The sequence below is a fragment of the Trachemys scripta genome, chromosome 2 (genome assembly GCF_013100865.1).
Source record: "Trachemys scripta elegans isolate TJP31775 chromosome 2, CAS_Tse_1.0, whole genome shotgun sequence".
NCBI lineage: Eukaryota > Metazoa > Chordata > Testudines > Emydidae > Trachemys > Trachemys scripta.
Genome location: NC_048299.1, coordinates 159618654 through 159639817, shown reverse-complemented (window position 1 = coordinate 159639817; position 21164 = coordinate 159618654). Strand labels below are relative to the sequence as shown.

General features: G+C 45.0%; 1 non-coding gene across 1 annotated transcript; it reads left to right on the top strand.

The window, feature by feature from the left end:
* Window positions 1–17789: 17789 nt before the first annotated feature.
* LOC117873977 lies at window positions 17790–17953 on the top strand. The gene has a single exon (XR_004644851.1). It is a non-coding gene; the product is annotated as a U1 spliceosomal RNA (small nuclear RNA).
* The last annotated feature ends 3211 nt before the right edge of the window (window positions 17954–21164 follow it).

Genomic DNA, 21164 nt, shown 5'->3' with positions numbered 1-21164 from the left:
GATGCCACATGGCTCACCCCCAAGTTAAAAAGACACAGATATTGACTTTTGTTTTGCTTGTATGAGAAAACAGAGGTAAAGTTGGTATCTACTTTTCATTCCCATCATAATTTAGGCTGGGGGAGGGCACGGAGGCATGAGGAGCACTTCACGTCAATAGGGAAGTCCCATTTATCCTCCTGAGAGAGCTCAATAAAGCTTTCATAGAGGCTGCTCCCCTGAAAGGTTTCTAGGAGATGTCTGCCTTATTTCTTCTTCTATGGTAGGACACTTTCCCATGCCACTCTGAGGAGTTCAGCAGGCACCATTGCAGTGAACAGACTAGTAGCACATGGGCCAGAGCTGCTTCAGGATGCCTGCAGCAACTAATGTTTGCTGTCCCTGTGTTACCCTTAGGAGTGAGATATAAGCTAACGCCACCACTGCCTTGTGGAAAAAAAATGGTGCTAATATTAAGTGTCATTGCCTTATATTTAGATCCTTGAAATATGAACCAAAGTTTTATCTTTTCATGCAACAGAAAATCCTGCCCCCTCCAGCAGCTGATTCACCTCTGTCTTCCACCATAGCAAAGTGGGCGGGATTCAGCTGCCTCAGATATTATGCATGACACAACAGGGATATTTTTCATCCCTGAGATCCAGTCTAGCAAGTACACACCACCCATGTCATTTCAATCTACCAACAGCACATTCAGCAGTCATTCTGCACCTGCTGAACTGGTAGTTGAATCTTTCCTTGGTGCTGTCAAGGCAGCCATGGATGGCTTCATGAGCCAGTTGAGCAAGGGGTAGGCTGGTTCCCTGAGAATAGCGATTAGCATTTCAATATCACTAATGACAATCTACTGGGGGGAGGGGGAGGGAATTGTCCCTACTTGCACTGCAGCTTTCTGAACCGTCCTGTGTTCTTAAGTATGTGAGCCTCATGCATATTTCCCTGAACAATGCTTGTGTATCCATAAAAAAAGAAGCCCTGTTGATGTTCTCTGTACCAAGGTGGGCTGGGGCCAGAGTAAGGATGTGAGCTCCATCTACTACCCCACGGTAGTTTAGAACCCCATTGCTGAAAATCCATCCACTATATCCTGCAAATTGCCTGAATCAGTTCTGTATTGCAGGATATAATCACCAGCCCTACACACTGGCATAGCAACAGCCACCTCTTTGGATTTTCCAACTCCCAGGTCATTTCCCACTGGCCAGTAGCAGTCCAGCATTGCAAGCTTCCGAAGAGCAGAGAAGCAATTGGAGGTTGCAGTCAATGTGCCTCTAATTCTAATGCCCCTGCTCCATAGGGAAGGGGGCAAGATTAGCACCCAGATACACAAATGCGGCCTTGTGTATCTGAAAGTTCTGCAGCCATTGCTTGATATCCAAAACCTGCATTAATGCAATCCCACCAGTCAGTGTCCATTTCTTGGAATCAGAAGCCGTGCCTCTCTGCCTGCAGCTGCTCTATGAATGCCACCAATGACCTTGAATTGTTTTTCATTTTGTCCCTTAGCAAATTGTCCTCAAAGACATCATCATGTCCCCCATTGTTGCAATACTTCCTGTGGGTCTGCATATACAGGAGAATCACGTGCCCTGTATTTGCAACATTCTATCAGAGATGGTGAACATCAAAAATTCCTCATCTGTTTGAGAGGTTCCCCCTCCCTTAAAAAAAAAAAAAAAAAAAAAAAAGCTAAAATTGTGGGATGTAGATGATATTATGGGATGGAAAAAGTTACTTGACCCCTTGCTCCCAGAGATCTGTGGGCAAGTCATTTCTATCCCACAATACATTGCAAAAAACTTTCCCCACAGCATTGTGCCACATGGTAGTGTGTGGCGCACTGGGATGCCTACCTGTGGTACATCATATCTTGCATTCACACAAACGTTTCTGGTGAGTATGCACAGTGCTGATACAAGCAACCAAGTATGCATGTGCACAAGCAATACATACACTTTGGTGGCTGTATGATGATTCACCTGCATCAGCCAAAGTTAGTAGTGTAGACATGACCTGTAGTAGTGTAGACAAATTAGGACCGACCAAAGTTTGGGTCAATCCTCCAATAGGATCCACATGAGTGATTTAGCATATACCCTGATGGCTTAAAACAAAATCCCACACCCATCCACTCTCTTTTCAAAGAACGAATCTCCAGAAGAGTGATTGGGGGGGGGGGAAGGGGGAAGAAGAGAAACAAACACAAAAAATCCCAATCAAAACAAACACCTTTTTATGATGGGATATGTTGAAGCATTTTCCAGGATTTGGAAAATGAATTCCTTGGGAAGGTCATTTTTACCATCAGGTTAGATACAAAACTCCCATCTCTTTCCAAGATGAGAGGATACCAAGGAGCAGAGTAAAAAGCTTAGTGTTTTCTGACAATCACTTAGAACATAGATCCCTCCTCAGGTAGGATCTCTTCTTATTCTTGAGGAAGGGGAATAAGTTACACCTCCTTGATTCAGACCTCATTTTTTCTTTACTAGTGGGTTCAGCTTTCAAGCCATGCTCAGACGCACACTTCCCCATACCACCTTCCCATTCAAAGAATTCATCTCCAAGAATTCATTCTTCCCCAGCCCGTATTTGCATTCATCCACTGGTATCTACTACTCACCATCCTTGTTATAAAGAACAAATCAGAGTGAAGAACTGAATTTCTCTGGGGATGAAGCTTAGAAATGAAAAGCATAACAAAAAAAAAAAAAAATCACGTGATCTTTGACCAGTATATATCTAACCATTGAACATTTCTGCTGTACACCGGTCAGATCACAGGCACTGAACTTCACAGAACCTGCAAGCTTCTGAGGAGACAAATCCTCACATGACTCAGTATCATTCATACTTTTGTCCTGCCACATGAAGGTTCTTTTGTAGACATCCATCTGCACCCACACATCAGAGAAGCTCAACCATTAGTCCATTAACAGCCCATTACCACTTCTATTAAATTTCCTCCTCAGCCTTGGTAGGGATTACCCCATACTATTCTGTTTTATTCTCATTGCTTTTCCTTCTGTGAGTTTTACTGAGACACAGGAAAGATCCACAACTTCCCTCAATCTCAGAGCAGCAGGCCATTTCATTGCTGAATTTCAAAACTTATTAATCGTTATCTATCTATCTGTGCAGGAAAATGTTTTCCAGAGTTTCAAACTGTGATGAACAAAGCCCTAAAGGTCACAAGTTTAATGGTGTTTGTCTGCACAGCTCACTTTTCATCATGAAGTTGAAAGTGCCCAGTAGACGCCTGATGAATAGGGAGGCAAGCAAAAAAACCACCAAACAAAAACAAAAACACAATAACCCTCTGATATAATCACAGCAGAGCTGGTATGAGATTCAAGTGCAAAAGCCTTTGGAGCTTCTGAAACAGCAACAGGATCAATGCATCACGGTCTTACTCATAGCTTTTTGGGGGCATATGCAGGGTGAAACTGAAAACTGACAGGGAGTAATTCCCCTTCCTCCTGAAAGTCAAAAAGATTAAAAGAGGGGGAGAAAGAGATGGGAAAGAAGGAGGGTGAAAGATAACCCTGACTGAAAACAGAGTGTTTTCTCCCATTTAAAGTATCAGAGGGGTAGCCGTGTTAGTCTGAATCTGTAAAAAGCAACAGAGGGTCCTGTGGCACCTTTAAGACTAACAGAAGTATTGGGAGCATAAGCTTTCGTGGGTAAAAACCTCACTTCTTCAGATGCAGGTAATGGAAGGTTATCCAAGACAGAGGAAAGAGGGAATTCTGTATGAGTGGTTGAAGCTGATGAACTATGGATAAAGCCTCCTGCCCCCCCCCCCCCCCCCCGAACAGTATATACATGTGTTTTTTCAAAAATCACACAACAGACTGAAGGCTCAATCCTCTTCACTACCTAGCTGCATGACTAGTATGTTCAATGCACGTCCGTGACCTGACCAGATGGTACTGCTCAGAGGACAAAATCAGAGGGAATGAGGAAAAGAGAGAGGGGGCTATTGGGATGTTAAGCTTACCCAGAGCAAAACGTGCAAAGGTCAAGAAGTGGAAAAGAGGATAGTCTCTGCTGTGAGAGACCGTGAGTGAACAATTGCAGGTCCTGCAAGAAACATACCCTCAGTCATGGGATTATCCAGAAAACTTTTGCATAAACTTCCTGCCCACTATATTTTTAAAATTAATTTCCAGAAAGAAATTTTTAACCAGTTGGTGTCCACATTTAGACTTAAATGGATTCCCAACCACACAATAGCTTTTCTGCCACTTAGCACCCCATTTCCTAGGAGTTCAAGGGTAAAACTAGGATTGAGGCCTGTCTACACTCAAAAATTAGGTCACCGTAACCACATTGTTCAGAGATCCGAAATATCCACATTCCTGATCAGTGTAGTTGAGTTGACCTAAGTCCCCCATGTAGATAGAGCTAGGTTGATGGAAGAATTCTTCTGTCAACTTCGCTACTGCCTCTTGTGGAGATGGATTACCTACGACAATGGGAGAATCTTTCCTGTTGGTGCAAGTCAGTGGCCGCGGTTCATTGCTGCAGGCCAATGGGAGCTGCTGGAAGCGGCGGCCAGTAGGTCCCTTGGCCCGCGCCGCTTCCAGCAGCTCCCATTGGCCTGCAGCAGCGAACCGCGGCTAGTGGGAGCCGCCATTGGCTGGACCTGCGGACGTAGAAGGTAAACAAACCGGCCCAGCCCACCATGGGCTTTCCCTATACAAGCGGTGTCCCAAGTTTGGGAAACACTGGTGTAAATATTGTCTGCACTGAAGCAACACATCTGCATTTTGAGTGTAGACAAACTGAGTAACCATAAGCATTAAAAAAGAAGATAGAAACACTGTTATGCCGTAGCAAATTATACTGGTTACTGACATTTTATGGCATCTCTGCAGTACACGGTCTTCCAACACCAGGATCTTGCATTGGTTTAGTGCTGACTTAAGGATGTGTATCACACACTGAATCATCAGTATCACTTCCTGCAGTATCCTGGGTTCTCCTTTCCGGCCTCCCTCAATAGCTTCTGAGATCTGACAAGACCACTGCATATTGTGAATCCAATATTTTTTCTGAACGGTAAATAAATTCCTGTGTATTTCAGGGATCAGGGTTTTGTCTTACCCCAAACAGTAAAACCCAGCACCCAGGGCACATGCCCCATGGGGTGGGATATAGAGTACATCTAAGGGATGTCTTTTTGAGGCCTATATCCACAAATTGGAGATAGTGGAGCAGGAGGGGTAGAGGTGGACCTAGCACTGGAAGATATAGACAACCCACAATGCTCGCTCCCGGGAAAGGATGAGGAACTAGCTTGAAAAGTGATTTAGGTATTAATTAACCACCAAAATAGAGAGGTCCAGCAATTTATGTTCCTTCAAGTCATAGGTAAACACACAAAATAGAGAAACCAAGTTTAAACATGGATTTAAATCCATTTGTCCCATTTTGCACAAAGTGACAGTCATTTGTTGGAAACAGCAGTTGGAATTTGGTAACCTTCTGCAGTGTCTGAATCTAATTGTATGCATCAAATTAGCAATGGCCACCAGAAGCTCTGAAAGTCAGCAGTATTTTTCATACCGAAGAACATTTCAAACTTAAAATTAAAAAAAATGGTTTGATCCAAGCCTGTGTGAGAGTATGGAGAGCAATTTCACACCTAGGAGGATTTAACCCTATGAGAGGGAAAGTAATGTTTGCTTCACCAACCTGGCCCAGGGATGAACCTTCAACGTGTGGATAGGATTCCAGAGGAGTCCATCTTCCAACAATCCATGGAGCGGAAGAAAACCATGTTGTCCCTATGGGCAGGGCAGTGGATTGTCACTCAAGACCTAGGCTCTATTAAGGGCTCTGCTATGTGAAACTAGGCAAGTCACTTTGCTACCCTGTGAATGTTTCCCCACCCTTTATCTGTTTTGTCTCTTTAGATAGAGAACCATCACCCTGAAGAGCTTACACTTCTGTTGATTCAATGCTTAGTACAATGGGGTGCCAGTCTTGGTCAGGGACTTTATGTGGTTACCAAAATGCAAGCAAATACTAAACAATCTTACTGTGTTTATTTCTATACTCTTCTCATTCCCCCTCCCCACAAAAAACAGACACAACTTATTTGGGCTAATTGCAATGTTTTGTATGCAGTTCTTTTACTGTACTGAAAAGCACCAGGCAGAAGTTGGACAGTCAGATGTACAAAAATGAAAAGATATGTAACTTCTTTTCTTTTGTAAAACTGCTGCCACCAAGAACAGGCTCAGATCTGCCAACTGTACAACTTTGATTTTATTGTCAAATACATTTCCCAGATAAATGCTTCTTACCTTTTCAATGTTTCTTTATTATTATTATTTATTATTATTATTATTAAACTGATGGGCTGGAACATGCCAGGGAATGCACATTGTTTTTCCAGACAAAGACTCTTTAAAATATTTTTATTTTAGAGCTTCTCTTATCTGTATGGCTTAATTTACATAAATTTGCACTGCTTTGCAACAAATCAGATTCAAGTGTATCATCTGTGAGCTATATAGAAAGACAGCAGTAAGAACATTAATCTGTTCTTTTCATAATATGCTGGTTCTCAAGAAGTTCCCACAGTCTGGTATTAACAAGCCATTCATTTCATTTACGATCTTAATGACTAAAGAAAAAAATAATGAAAATGATGATTGCTTGTTTGTTACCAAAGGGGTGCTGTAGTTAACCACCGGAAAGACGATTAAGCATCATAAAATTGCCCTTGAAATCTGACTCTGTGACTATCTCCTCTGATGTGCTATGCTATCAGTTCATAAGGAAGTAAAAAGATAAAATAAAGGTTTTACTCATTACCTCATTAAGCAACTGGTTAGATAATTTCACAAGATTGGTCAGGGGAAAAAAGTGTCTAGGCAAACAAACCAATTAAAGGTACAGGAGGGTTAAATTATTCAACAGTGAAAGGTGACTTAGATCCAGATTTTATTCTTTGATCAATTCTGCAGATATAAAATGACTTGCCTTATAAGAACATAGGCTTTATGAATCTCAGCTATGCATTGCCTCTGTTGTCCTCCTGTTTGGTGGACTTGCAGGCCCTACCTATATTTAAAAAGGAACCAAAAAGACAATAGAAACTTGCTCACCCTTATTGCTACATTCTTGTCTCATGCTCAGAGTATAATATCCTGTGATAGTAGATCTCTGGATCACAGTTGCTAATTTATTCCCCTCTGTTTTTACCCTGTTCCTGAATCAATTTTCCTGCTTGTTCACTTTTTTGCTACTAACAGCTGGACCACAGACCTGTAGGTGTAAGTTCCAAATGGCAAACCTCTAGTCCTACTCTTCAGGGAAGGGTTATATAGACACACCAAGCACAATTTTAAACCAAAGAAAGATTGATTATTGAAAATACTTCAATAGTTTATGGTTATAAAGCATTGAAGTTCTCCAGGCATTCAGAGAGAGAGTTTAAGGAGCACATATGCAGCCTGTATCTTGCCAGGGCCGGCTCCAGGCACCAGATGAGAAAGCACGTGCCTGGGGCGGCACAGTGTAAGGGGCGGCATTCCGGCCAATCTTGGGGCGGCCAGCCCAGCCCTGGAGGGGCACGGACCCCGACCCAGAGGGCAGGTACTAGTGATCCCCGCTGCTCATCGTGCCGCCGGGCTCCCCGGTACGTGCCACTCCCCACTGCCTGCACCGGCCTCCGCCTCCCGTGCCGCTCTGAGCCTGGCCCAGCCGAGCTGCCTTTAAAGGAGCAGCTGAGCCAGAACCTCCTGCAGCCCCCGGGCACTGGAAGGAAGGAGAGTTCTGCGGCGGCCTGGCAGGCAGCAGAGGCAGGGAGGGAGAGTTCTGCGGCGGCCTGGCAGGCAGCAGAGGCAGGGACGGTTCTGTGGCGGCCCGGCAGGCAGAGGAGGGGCGGGCCGCCCCACTGATCCCAGCGCCGTTTGCACTGTGCCAAGCCCCGCTGCAATGCCGGCCACACGTGGAGGTTGCAGACCCCAGCCAGCGCTACCTGTGTCGGCCCCCTTGGAGCCTGCCTGGCCGGGAGAGGCCCCCCAAGGCCGGAGGGGGGAGCCCCTCTAGCCCAGCTGCAAGTGGACTGCAGCGCCTGGCTGCCCACGGGCGGAGGGAGTGGGCCGGTGCCGCCTTTCACCTCCCTGCAAGCCGCCTTGACCGCCCTCCATGCGCTCCCTGCGGCTGCCTTTTTTTTTTTTTTTTTGCGCCTGGGACGGCAAAAAAGCTAGAGCCGGCCCTGTATCTTGCACAGTTTCCCAAATCCTAGCTGAACAATCCCTCCTGGCCACCCACTAGATTGCTGTGAGAGTAATCCAAGCTTCTGAATCCCTGGGTATTTTAAGCCTTCCTGGATATCAGCAGGCTCCAGCACTGTTTCCTCCCTTGGCACACTTCCTGGAGACTCTCCATCTGCTACCCCTTGATGAAACAGAGCTTGAGCCCTCTTCAGGCTCCCCCAGGACCAGTGCTTATTCTCAAGATACCTCAGTATCTTAAATACACTTAGAACTATACCCAAAAGCCTTCTGGTTTACTATTTAACTCTCTCAAGAGGCACATAATAGTTGTGAAGCAGATAAATACTTTGCCTGGAGTTGAACACAGTTGCTCTTTTAACTTAATCACAAAGCACAAGAGTACAGATCATTTAACAAACAAACATCTTATCCACAATGCCCCTTACTAGGTCGCCTTTCCTCGGGAGGCCATCTGGGCTCAGGAAGATTGAGGGAGGGGGCTCTGCCTCATATAGGCCCCTACAGTCTGGAATGCTTCTCTCTCCCCTGAGCCTGGAGGAAGATGGCTAAAGACCCGGATATAAAAAGTGAGCAGATCACTTAACTTTTACAATCTCCCCCGCCCGGTGACCAACCTCCTTTCCAGCATCAACAGGTAATCACAAACCCTGCCAGGTGACTGTTGCCAACCCAACTTCTCCCCTGCTAAACCAGTTCCCACCCAGGAGAGCCATTCTATTTGTTCAGTGCTCTCCCATTGAAATGGGATCACTCTAAACATCAAGCCACCCTTGCTTGTTATTCTTTTGCCACCAGCTTTTGGAATTTCATTTTAACATGGCAGTGTCATGGATCTAGCTGGGCAGTCCCTCCCACCTGACTGCCATGAGGCGAATCCAAGTTTTTATGTCCCTGGATCCTCAAGTGGTTTAAACTAACAGACCCTGAATGGAGTCCATCTATTACCCCAATCCCAGGGGCCCATATGCACACTATCTGGAACCCCCTCCTGAGAGTTGGAGCCTACTGTCCACCTGCCTAGGCACTGGGCACAGCACTCAACTTTCAGACTCCCTTACACACTCTCTCTCCCAGAAGGGGTGATGCTTCTGGTTTACAGTTTACTTCTCTGAAGACACACTAATTATGAATCATGTAATGTACAGAGACTCTGGGCAAAATGTTTGACGCCCTTATGCTCTTTCACACTTTATCATGTAAAGCACAGGAAAGTACAGCTCATACACAAAACAAACATCTGAAACCACAAATGTCCCTCACTTTCAAGCTCACCCTTCCCTTTGATTTATTGGGGAACCATCTGGGTCCAAGAAGACAGGCAACTCCCTGCCTCATGCCAGCTGTTACAAGCTGGGTAGTCTCTCCCCCTCCTGCAGTGGAGAAAGTGACCCTATTGCAAGACTGCTTCTGCCCTTTTAAAACCTTTGTTCTGTGTTTGGGTTTAATAAAACATGTCAAATAAAACTTTTAGTTAGCTAAAGCCAATATAGGTTACTAGTGGTTCCTTTCTGGACATTCCAAGAGTTTAGAGTAAAAAGGACACACAGTCCATAATTTAACATGCTAAAAGATCCAGCTAAAATTCAGCTTATTGATAACACACTGGGCTCAGCAAAAAATCAGAGTGGTTAATAAAGTACAGGCCTACTAGGATAATGACGTTCATTCATCCAAAACATAGCCCTCTAATGTTATACTTTAGCTAGCATCTTTGGTTAACACAGAAGAGATTTTGGGATGTTTGTGAGTCTAATAAGAGATTAATATTTACTAACACCTTCCAGTCTTGTCTGTTAGGAGACCCCCATGCCAGCTTCCCCATAAGCACAAACCCTTGCCAGGTGACTTTTGGCAAGGCAACTTTTCCCCCTGCTAAACCAGTTCCCCTGGGTGGGAATCAGGGCTGGCCTTACCATGAGGCAGCCGCCTCAGGTGCCAGACTGTGTGTGTGGGCGGGGCACCACTAGGACCCAGAGTGTAGAAAATTGTGTCTGCTGCTGGTGCATAAGTATTCTCTCTGCTCTAGATGCAGAGATGGTAGAGTGCTGTGCTGGAGGAAGGAGGGCACAAGAGACATAACAGGCAGGTAGGAGAAAAAGTGAGGGGGAATAACAGAAAGCAGCAGGAGCTGCAGTGAGAGACAGGAGGAGGAGCCTCTTATGTACCTCTCTAGCACCCCCAGGAGCCTGGACTGATTCACACCAGCTTCTAAAGGAGCTTCCTGTTTCCTGCTGCTTCCCTGGACCCACTTGAGGAGAACAGGCAGTCAACTGAAGTAGGACCCAGTTAGGCCCTTAAGACGCTGATATCTTCCCTCACTCAGTCCCTGCTACCAGCCTGCTTATTTGTCCCCTTCAATTGAGTGTTGAGAGCTGCTATAGCTGGCACAGGACAGCCATCATGAGTGAAAGAAGAAAACGCTCCTCTGGGGCAGCATTCAGAAAAAGCAAAGGAAGCTTTTCTATCTAAGCAGGAAGGAGCTCTCCTGAGATACATAGAGACAAATGTTCACGGTGAGCCTTCCGGCCCCACTGAAGATGTGAGTGGTGAGGAGATGGCTGATTTTCCAGTTAGTCAGAGTGCAGATGACCTGGCAGCTACTGCAGCATTCATATCTCCATCTCAAATGGATATAACCATGCACATTCCTGAAGAGTGTGGTGGAGGCACAAGAAACAGCTGCTGCTGAGTTTAGTTCCTTAAGTCTAGATGATCCAGGACTGTGGACCCACTTGAGCAGTAGCCTGAGGGACTTGCTGTGGCCCATGCAGTACAAGGATGTGAAAAACTTCATGTTCCCCAAAGACAATGAAAATAGAAGTTTCCGTCCAACACATTACTGGCGTGAAATCCCCAATGGTGACAAAGGGAAGAGGCCATGGCTTATGAATGCTGCATACCGTTTTTGTTGCAAACTCTTCCAGTCTAATGTTTCAGCCACATTGAGTTCTACAGGAACAAAGGACTGGAAAAATCTGGTTAGAAATCTGGCATGCCATGAGAAGGCAGCAACTCACCAGAGAGCATTCCATAGGTGGAAAGAGCTTGAGATGAGACTAAAGTTAGAGGCCACCATAGATGATCAGCATCAAGAAAAAATTGCATCAGAGTCTCTTTCCTGGCAAAATGCTCTGAAAAGGCTTATTGCCATTGTGAGAATGCTTGCTACCCAAAACCTAGCTGCTCTGAAGTGCCATGCAGTGCTGTATGAGCCAAACAAAAGAAAATTCCTTAAAATTGTGGAGCTGATGGCTGAGTTTGATGCTGTACTCCAGGAGCATCTAAGAAGAGAGTCATCACCTAAGAAATGTACACACCGCTACCTTGGAAAAACAATTCAAAGTGAGATCATACAGATACTGGCAACAAAAGTCAAACAGAAGATTGTGGCAGATCTGACGTCAGTAAGATATTACTCTGTTATTCTGGACTGCACACCTGACATCAGCCATGCAGAAATGATTTAATGGGGCGTTTTGTAACAACAGAACCTAGTGAAAATGTCCCTGCAATGGTGACTGTCAGAGAGCATTTTCTAGAATTTATTGATATTGATGATATTACAGGAGGTGGTATGACAAATGTGCTTCTTAAAAAACCGGGAGATACGGAAATTGTGATAGCTGACATGAGAGGTCAGGGCTACGATAATGGTGCCAACATGAGAGGAAAGAACAGAGGATTGCAGACATGGATCTGAGAGTTAAACCCTCAAGCTTTTTTTGTCCCATGCAGTTCTCATTCACTGAGTTTGGTGGTGAGTGATGCAGCATCAGCTTCTAGTTAGGCTGCTGAATTTTTTAATGCAATTCAAAGCATCTATGTATTTTTCTCTGCATCAACTCATCGATGGCAAATTTTGAAGCAACATCCTCTCTGACACTGAAACCACTGAGTGCCACATGATGGGAAAGTCGAGTGGAGGCGATAAAGCCTAAAACACCAAATTGGGAAGATACATGATGCCATAGTTACCATTATGGAGAATAATGCTATGACAGGAACTGTTTGTGGGAGAACAGTGGCAGAGGGAAATGGAATCACCAGAAACATACATAACTTCAAATTTCTGTGTGGCTTAGTGTTGTGGCATGACATGCTGTGTGAAATAAATGTTGTAAGCAAGAGACTCCAAGGTGTTGACCTTGATATATCTGGAGCAGTAGAACAACTGGACAAAGCAAAGTCATACCTACAGTCTTACCGGTCAGATGAGGGATTTTAAAAGGTTCTGAAGAGTGCACAGAAGTTGGCAGAGGAACTTCACACTTAAGCTATTTTCCCCACTCATTCAAGAGTCACCGAAGATGACATTTTGATTACGAGGCGCGGGATAATCCCATAAAAGACCGCAAACAACAATTCAAAGTTGAATTCTTTAACCAGGTGCTAGATTGTGCAATACAGTCAGTTGAAGAACATTTCATGCAGCTCAAGGAACACAGCAGTATATTTGGGATGCTGTATGGTATTCCAAAACTCCTCGCTACACCTGAAGAGGACCTACACAAGCAATGCAGGGTACTAGAGTCAGTGTTGACACATAATGACATGTGCGATATTGATGTGAGTGATTTAGGTGAAGAACTGAAAGCCTTTCAAGATACGTTTCAGCAGGATCAACTCCAAAGGCTGTTCTGGAATATATGTGCACAAATAAGATGACCGCCCTTTTTCCAAATGCTTTTGTTGCTCTGCGCATACTTCTGACACTTCCCTGTAACAGTTGCCAGTGGAGAATGCAGCTTCTCCAAGCTGAAGTTAATAAAAACACATCTACGCTCCACAATGACACAGGAGAGGCTGGTCGGCCTTGCAACCATCTCAATAGAGCATGAGCTGGCCCAGACTGTGGACCTTCAGGGAGCAGTTCAGATCTTTGAAACCAAGAAGGCACAGAAAGCACCACTTTGATTATTCAAACAGATAAAAATGCCAGTGTTTACTATGCAAACATGAAAAGTTACATTTGTTGTTCAGGCGTTTGAAAGTGAAGCGTTACTTAAAATTTTTGAACAAGGCATTTTAAGTTGTTAGTTCTCCTTTATTGGGGTAGGTATCAGAGTAGTACCATGAGAGGAGTAAAACAGGAAGAAGGCAGAATTGAGACCTTTCAAAGTTTTGGCCCAAGTGAAGGGGGCATGGGCATGAGGGGGGCATGGGCATTTTCAGGGGCCAAAATGTTGTCGGCCAGCCCTGGTGGGAATCAGTCTTTTGTCAGAGTGACTAGATTTCCAACGATTGGATATTTAAAGTCAACTACCCTCTATTGTCAGCCCTATGTTCTTATGTGTTGGGACTTCAGCCCAATGCGGAGGAAAAGGACAGAAACTGTGAAGAAGCACATTCAAAAGGGAGTTGGCACTTTGTTTTTGTACGTATCTTTTCAAGTTCATAGTCTCATACAGTATTCATATATTGTTAGGACAGTACCAAATCACAACAAGAGGCTAACAGACAATAGAGAAGGCAAAGCACTTTGAAGGTGCAGCTGGAGTTTGAGCTTGGAAGAGATATATATAAATACTGTTGTAACCCAGGCCTGCTCAGTGTGACACTCTGGCCTGCTATAGCCTTAGCTCATGCAGTAGACACTTATGCAGAGAGGTCCCAGGTTTGATCCCAGCTGTCATTGCAGTGTCATGTGCAATACAGCAATTAGCTTAACACTTCAACCAGAATTCAGAAGTTTGTATAGACAGATTACCAAAGTGTCAAATGCTGTAAATAAGCATCCTACCTGTAAAGCCTACAAAGTCCTCATATCTTCATTGTCTATTGTGCTTATGAAGCCTGCAAAGTGTTAGATGTGTTGTTACTATGATGGAACCCTCACAACTCTTACAAGACTGCGATTTCAAAGACTGTAAGGGCCCACCTGTGCCCGTGGGTCTTGTAATTTCCATATGAAACACCAATATAAATTGGAATAAAATCAGAATTTAAGCATTTACAAGCTCTTCGAGTAAACTAACCAGTTTTATGTTCTCTGTAAACACGTCATTTCACAGCAGACAATTTTTACAAGCCACAATGGAAAAATGGCAGTGTTTAGCTTTCAAGAGAATCACATATATGATGTGGCAGATGAAGTTGTAACCACAATGAGATTCTCCTCAGCCCCAAAATATACTTTTTTCTACATTATGTGTCTGTTGAGCCATCACTACAAACCTCTCCTATTTTTCAAAGCTCAGGTCAGAGCTGGAATAGCACTTGAACCTTTGAAAAAGTGATTTGAGATCCTCTAATGGAGGTCACAGTAGAAATGTAAAATATTACTAGTAATATATAGTAATAGTTACTACTAAAATATTACTAGTACTCTGAACTGGGGGGAAAAAGCATTCAGAGATCACAGTTTTGTTAGTACATTGTATCCTAATTCACTGAACACCAGTGCTTATGCTTTCCAACATCAAAATATTTATAAGATGTGGGGATTTCACAGGAATCTAAGCCTTTATTATGTTGTGATGCTTAACATTGATCAAGACAAAAAAACCCCAATCATTATTTGAGAAAGCATTGCTTTTTCTATTCACTATATTAAGCAACTCTGATTATGCAAAAGTTGCTTCAAATCATAGGCCCAATCCAGCAAGCCCTCCAGCATGCATGTAACTTTACTCACCTAAGAAGTTCTACCAATAGTTTAGCTTCCATATACCTTTGCAGATATTTTGACTACAGTGAGAACTCTCACACGAGTTATACATGAGCTGAAGTGTTTTTAAGGTCAGGACTATAGTGAAGAGAAAGGGGCTACACCACAGTTTCTCCTTATTATAGCAGTTAGAGGATTTAAAATAGACCTGTCTGAGAACATAGCAGCAAAAGGAAGACAAAAAGATACAGCATACCACAGAATTTCAGGTCTCAACAAAGGTATAAGAGAAAAAGATATGGGGGCAGGGGTAATATCTACTTCAAAGCTTTCTGGAGCATACACTTCCCCCACCCTCCCGAGCTTGTACAGCACCGTGCACAATGGGCCAATCCATAACTAGGACTAGATGCTACCACAATACAAATAATAAAAATCCCATGGTCTGAAACTAAGCCACAATTTCACCAGTCATCTTTATTATCGAGTAAATAGCAATTCCAAAGGGAAAGTAACCATGTATGACTATCTAATTTATATGAAAGTGACATCAAGTTACTGTTGTAGCGTAACAAAAACTGAATTAAAGTCAGAATTTTACCGATGGCAAGATTGGTATAAATAGGGCATTTCAAGAATAGCTCCTTTGGGATATGGTTCTGATAAAGTAAGAGCTGATTTATAGCTTAACTCAAAACTCCAATCATAGCTAATAGGATCTTTTATGAAGTTTGGAAAAAAGCCTAATTACCATGATGTATTTTATTCTCCCCCAGCCCCTTCCCATTCTTGTGCACCTCTTCACTTCTTGAGGCAGAAGTGAAAGTGGGGAAACACTGAAAAAATACAATGTTTTCTGTATTTCCCACCTGATTACAAGTAAAAAACCAAAACCCAAACAAAAACAAACAAAGATGAAGACAAGTTTCTGGCCCAGTTTACAAATTAAAGAAGGTTTTGGATAAGGACTGCACAGATATCCAACAGCATGTCCAGTCCAGCAACCTTTCCTCATGTGAGTAGGAGAAGGATTACTTGCCTGAGCAGTCCCAGTGATTTGAGGCTGTTGGTGTAAGTAAGAAGCCAATAGGACTGTTCGCTTGAATATATATTACTCACTCTAATAAAGGCTGCAATATCAGGCAACCTTTTGCTATTCGTTTGCCATGACAGTTTGAGACCTCTCTGATGCAATAATAATCTCTATGAGAAAGCATGAGAACAGAATATATGACTTTTCTTTGTCCTACCTTGTTTTAAAGAGTTCAAAACTTTAATAGTGAACAAGAATAGATAGAGGCATGGTTCCTCTCAGATTGCTGAGTGTGTTTGTCAATAACCAGCCACCTTCAGGCGCCTCCTCATTGCCCCTTACCTCAGTTTCCCTTTAAGTCCCAAGAAATCCCATGAAAGCTTGTCTTCTAGTCCATACATAACATTAATAAAACATAGTGCAAAAGTCTCACAGCATAATCCATATTGTCAATCCTCTTCTATCCCTCTGCCAGGACAGTCACCTGAGCTCTTTCTTCTGCAACACCATTCTCCTTAGTGGGAATTCCCATAAGCTTTCTACTGGAAGTATCTTTGCCAGGAGAGTATCCTTCACCAGGGCCGGCTCCAGGCACCAGCAAACCAATCAGGTGCTTGGGGTGGCACATTTTCAGGGGCAGCATTCCAGCCAGACTTTTTTTTGGGGGGGGGGGTGGCACTTGGGCAGCAAAAGCCTAGAGCCAGCCCTGGCACCAGCATCATGTCCTGCACTGGGGGCATCGTGGGGCCGCTGCGGTTCGCGCCGTGGAGCAGCATCCACACCTTATGGCCAGGCAGGCTCCGAGTGTGGGACACTCAGGCTGGGGGCCGCCCCTCAGGGCACATGGAGCCGCCTGCAGGTGCCGCAGGGCGGCCACCCCTCAGCACTGCAGCTGGGGCTGGGCGAAGCAGCCTGAGCCACCCAGGGACTGCGGCAGGAGCAGCAGCAGGAGCGGGGCCATAGAGGGTGGGGTGCTGCCGAGCGGGGCGCTGCCGTGCGGGGCCTGCGTCCCGCTCTCCAGGGCTCTGCTCCCTCTAAGGCTGCCTTGCCCCAGCTCCTCAGCCCCCTGCCAGGGTGGTCCCTCGGCTCTGTCCTCCCCGGTCCCGGCCAGTCCTGGAGGTGGGAACCCCAGCTGGAGGAACCCTGGGCTGAGGCGCAGCCCAGGAGCCCTGCTGCTTCCCCCGACCCCGCAGCACTGGACGGGCTGTAGATGTGGGGGGAGCAGGTGGAGTCAGCCTTGGTGGGGGGAAGCCCAGTGCTGGGGCAGCAGGCGGTGCAGGTAGGGTGGGGTGGGGGAGGGAGAGCCCAGGGTTGGGGCAGCAGGGAGGTGGAGGGGGGGGGGAGGGGCCGGGGGGGGGGGGGGGGGGGCAGGCAAAAAACCTAGAGCCAGCCCTGTCCTTCACTCCCCCTGATTCTGTCACAGTTCTTCTGGGCCCAGCTCTTCAGCAAGGAGATGTCAGCAGGTACTCACCCACTACTCCCCCTTCCTTCAGCTCTCCCTAGCCCTTGGCTCCAGCTCTTCAGCTTAGTCTCCACAGACAACTCCCTTTGCTGCTTCTGATCCTTTTACCATCAGTTCTGGCTCTCTAGCTTGGAGACACCAGCCAGCAAACCCTTCTTAAAACTCTCCTGCCTTCAGCCATCCTCCAGAAACCATCTTTGCTCCCTGGTGGCTTTTATCACCTGCACTTCCTTGGTAAACCAGTCTGCTGCGATTTTTAGTTCTCTTTCTCACCAGGCCTCTTACAATTCCCCAGGTGCTGTCTCTCCCTCTTCATTGGCTGAGCTAGGCACACCTGGAATAGAAAAGGAAAGCTGAGCCCTGTTACCCTGTTTAATGATTCTCAGGGCAATGTACTATAGAACTTTCACAGTTACCATTCTGAATTTTCTGGTAGCCTGGCAGGGGAGATACTATGATCATGAAGGTGGTTTTCCCAGGGTGAGGCTCATCCATTGCACTGTGGGTGTGCTGACCCCTGCGATTTCCCCAAATGCAGGAAACTTGACTGCATAATTTGTGGTCATGGTGGACTGCATTCGTGCTCTCCCCTAGCAAAAAAAAAAAAAAAAAAAAAAGGAGTAATCTTTTGTGGATTATTGGGATGTGACACTATCACCATACACTGCATAAAAGGTCCTTGACTGGTCAGGAGACAAATTAGGGTTATATGAACTTCCAAATTTTGATTTAAGGAGATTAACAATAGTTGAGACCCTATTTTAAGAAGAATTGACTAATTTGTAAACATTGCATTACTGACTGTGGAGGCCCTATGTTTCCCTTAGGCAAGTTTTATAGGAAAATGTGTATTGTGATTTAAACTGATAGGTCACCACATTTTAACATTAATTGATTATTGTTTTTGCCCTAAAGCTTTTTATAATTATTGCTGTGAACTTAATTTTCCCTTAATGTAGAATTCAATGAACATCTCTTGCATGGGGGAAAAATAAAATCAGATTTAAACAACATTATTTCCTGCTAGATACTTAAACATATGAGCTTATTATTGCTTTAGTATGGAAGGGGAAACATCACCTCCTACTTATATTTTAAATTTAATTAAGGTCATAGAATGATCATTTGCAAATATGGTGTAAACATATGAAACCACTGATGTACAATGTTATCCCTTGGTTGTTTTGCATCTAAACAAAAGGAAAAAAGAGTAAAATATCAGAATTGCGATATTATTTTGTGTTGTACTATACAGTATGTGTATACAATTCTTTTATATTTGCAGTCATTCAAAACAGGAGTTTTCCCTATAGTGGGTTTTATGCAATTGAATTTTGTTAAATTCACTAAGTGATGCAGAAAAAGTAATTCTATACCATGGGAAATTCTTTCAAGTTAATTTCTAAAACCCTCTGCAGATTGTCTGAAACATCATCATCATTTCATCTGAGGTACTATGAACTACATTTAGGCCTGGTCTGCGCTACGAGTTTATTTCGAATTTAACAGCATTAAACTGAATTAACCCTGCACCCGTCTACACAACAAAACCCTTTACTTCGATATAAAAGGCTCTTAGGGTAGGTCTACACTTACTTCCTGGTTCGGCGGCAGGCAATCGATCTTCTGGGATCGATCCCGGAAGTGCACGCCGTCGATGCCGGTACTCCAGCTCGGGGAGAGGAGTACGCGGCATCGACGGGGGAGCCTGCCTGCCGCGTCTGGACCTGCGGTAAGTTTGGACTAAGGTACTTTGAATTCAGCTACATTATTAACGTAGCTGAATTTGCGTACCTTAGTCCGAAGTGGGGGGTTAGTGTGGACCAGGCCTTAATATCGATATCTGTACTCCTCCCCGATGAGGGGAGTAGCACTGAAATCGGTATTGCCATTTCAGATTAGGGTTAGTGTGGCCACAATTCGACAGTATTGGCCTCCGGGGGCTATCCCACAGTGCACCATTGTGACCACTCTGGACAGCTATCTGAACTTGGAGGCACTGGCCAGGTAGACAGGAAAAGCCCCGCGAACTTTTGAATTTCATTTCCTGTTTGCCCAGCGTGGAAAGCACAGGTGACCACGCAGAGCTCATCAGCACAGGTAACCATGCAGTCCGAGAATCGAAAAAGAGCACCAGCATGGACCGTACGGGAGGTACTGGATCTGATCGCTATATGGGGAGAGGATTCTGTGCTAGCAGAACTATGTTCCAAAAGACGAAATGCCAAAATTTTTGAAAAAATCTCCAAGGGCATGATGGAGAGAGGCTACAATAGGGACTCAGAGCAGTGCCGCTTGAAAGTTAAGGAGCTCAGACAAGCCTATCAAAAAACAAAGGAGGCAAACGGTCGCTCCGGGTCAGAGCCACAGACATGCCGCTTCTACGCTAAGCTGAATGAAATTCTAGGGGGGGCCGCCACAACTACTCCACCTCTGACCGTGGATTCTGAGCAGGGGGTAATTTCAGCCATGCCTGAGGATTCTGTGGACGGGGAAGATGAGGAGGAGGATGACGACGAGCTTGCAGAGAGCACACAGCACTCCGTTCTCCCCAACAGCCAGGATCTTTTTCTCAGCCTGACTGAAGTACCCTCCCAACCCCCAGACAATGAGGCCATGGAAGGGACCTCCGGTGAGTGTACCTTTGTAAATATAAAACATGGTTTAAAAGCAAGCGTTTTTTAATGATTAATTTGCCCTGAGGACATGGGATGCATTCGCAGCCAGTACAGCTACTGGAAAAGTCTGTTAACGTGTCTGGGGATGGAGCGGAAATCCTCCAGGGACATCTCCATGGAGCTCTCCTGGAGGTACTCCAAAAGCCTTTCCACAAGGTTTCTGGGCAGTGCAGCCTTATTCCGTCCTTCATGGTAGGACACTTGACCACGCCATGCTAGTAGCAAGTAATCTGGTATCATTGCATGACAAAGCCTGGCAGCATATGGTCCCGGTGTTTGCTGGCATTCAAGCAACATCCGTTCTTTATCTCGCTGTGTTATCCTCAGGAGAGTGATATCGTTCATGGTAACCTGGTTGAAATACGGGAATTTAATTAAGGGAACAGAGGTGGCCATTTCTACTGGGCTGTTTGCCTGTGGCTGAAAAGAAATCCTTCCCTGCAGTTAGCCAATTGGGGTGGGGGGGGATCATTGGCACTGAGCTTTTCGAGTTTGGCTAGCAGGGATCTTCCCTGATACCAGCCACGCAGTGGGGGGGGAGGGATAAAGTGATCATCCCAGAGAATTGGCGGGGGGGTTAGTTTGGTTTCTGCTGCTGCACGTTAACAGGAAAACCACAGCACTCAACGGGCTTTGTTTGGTATGTGGGAAAGGAGGGTGCTGCTTTAAGGCTGCAGAAGCCAAAAGACAATGGCTTACCATGGCCGCATGCATGCCGAATTCTGTTGCCTGGACCTGCATCTGTGATCTCTAACACCAAAGCCGCAGGCACTCAATATTAAGATGCAAAATGCAACCTTGTATCCAAATCACATGTGCTATGTAATGTGAATAGTGTTGTTCACCGTGAAAGAGTATAAGCATTGTTCTGTAAAATGTATTTTTTAATACCTCTCTCACTTTTTTCCCTCCCTCCCTTCCGCAGCTGCAAATTTTTCAAGCCTCCCTCCTCCATCCCGAAGGCTATCTCAGATAAGGCGGCGGAAAAAAAGGACATGAGACGAAATGTTCTCTGAAATCATGGAATCCACCCGCAATGAAAGAGCTCATCTGAATGAGTGGAAGGACACAGTAACAAAGTACAGGAAAGATGCCAGTGAACGTGAGGCCATGAGAGACGCTCTAG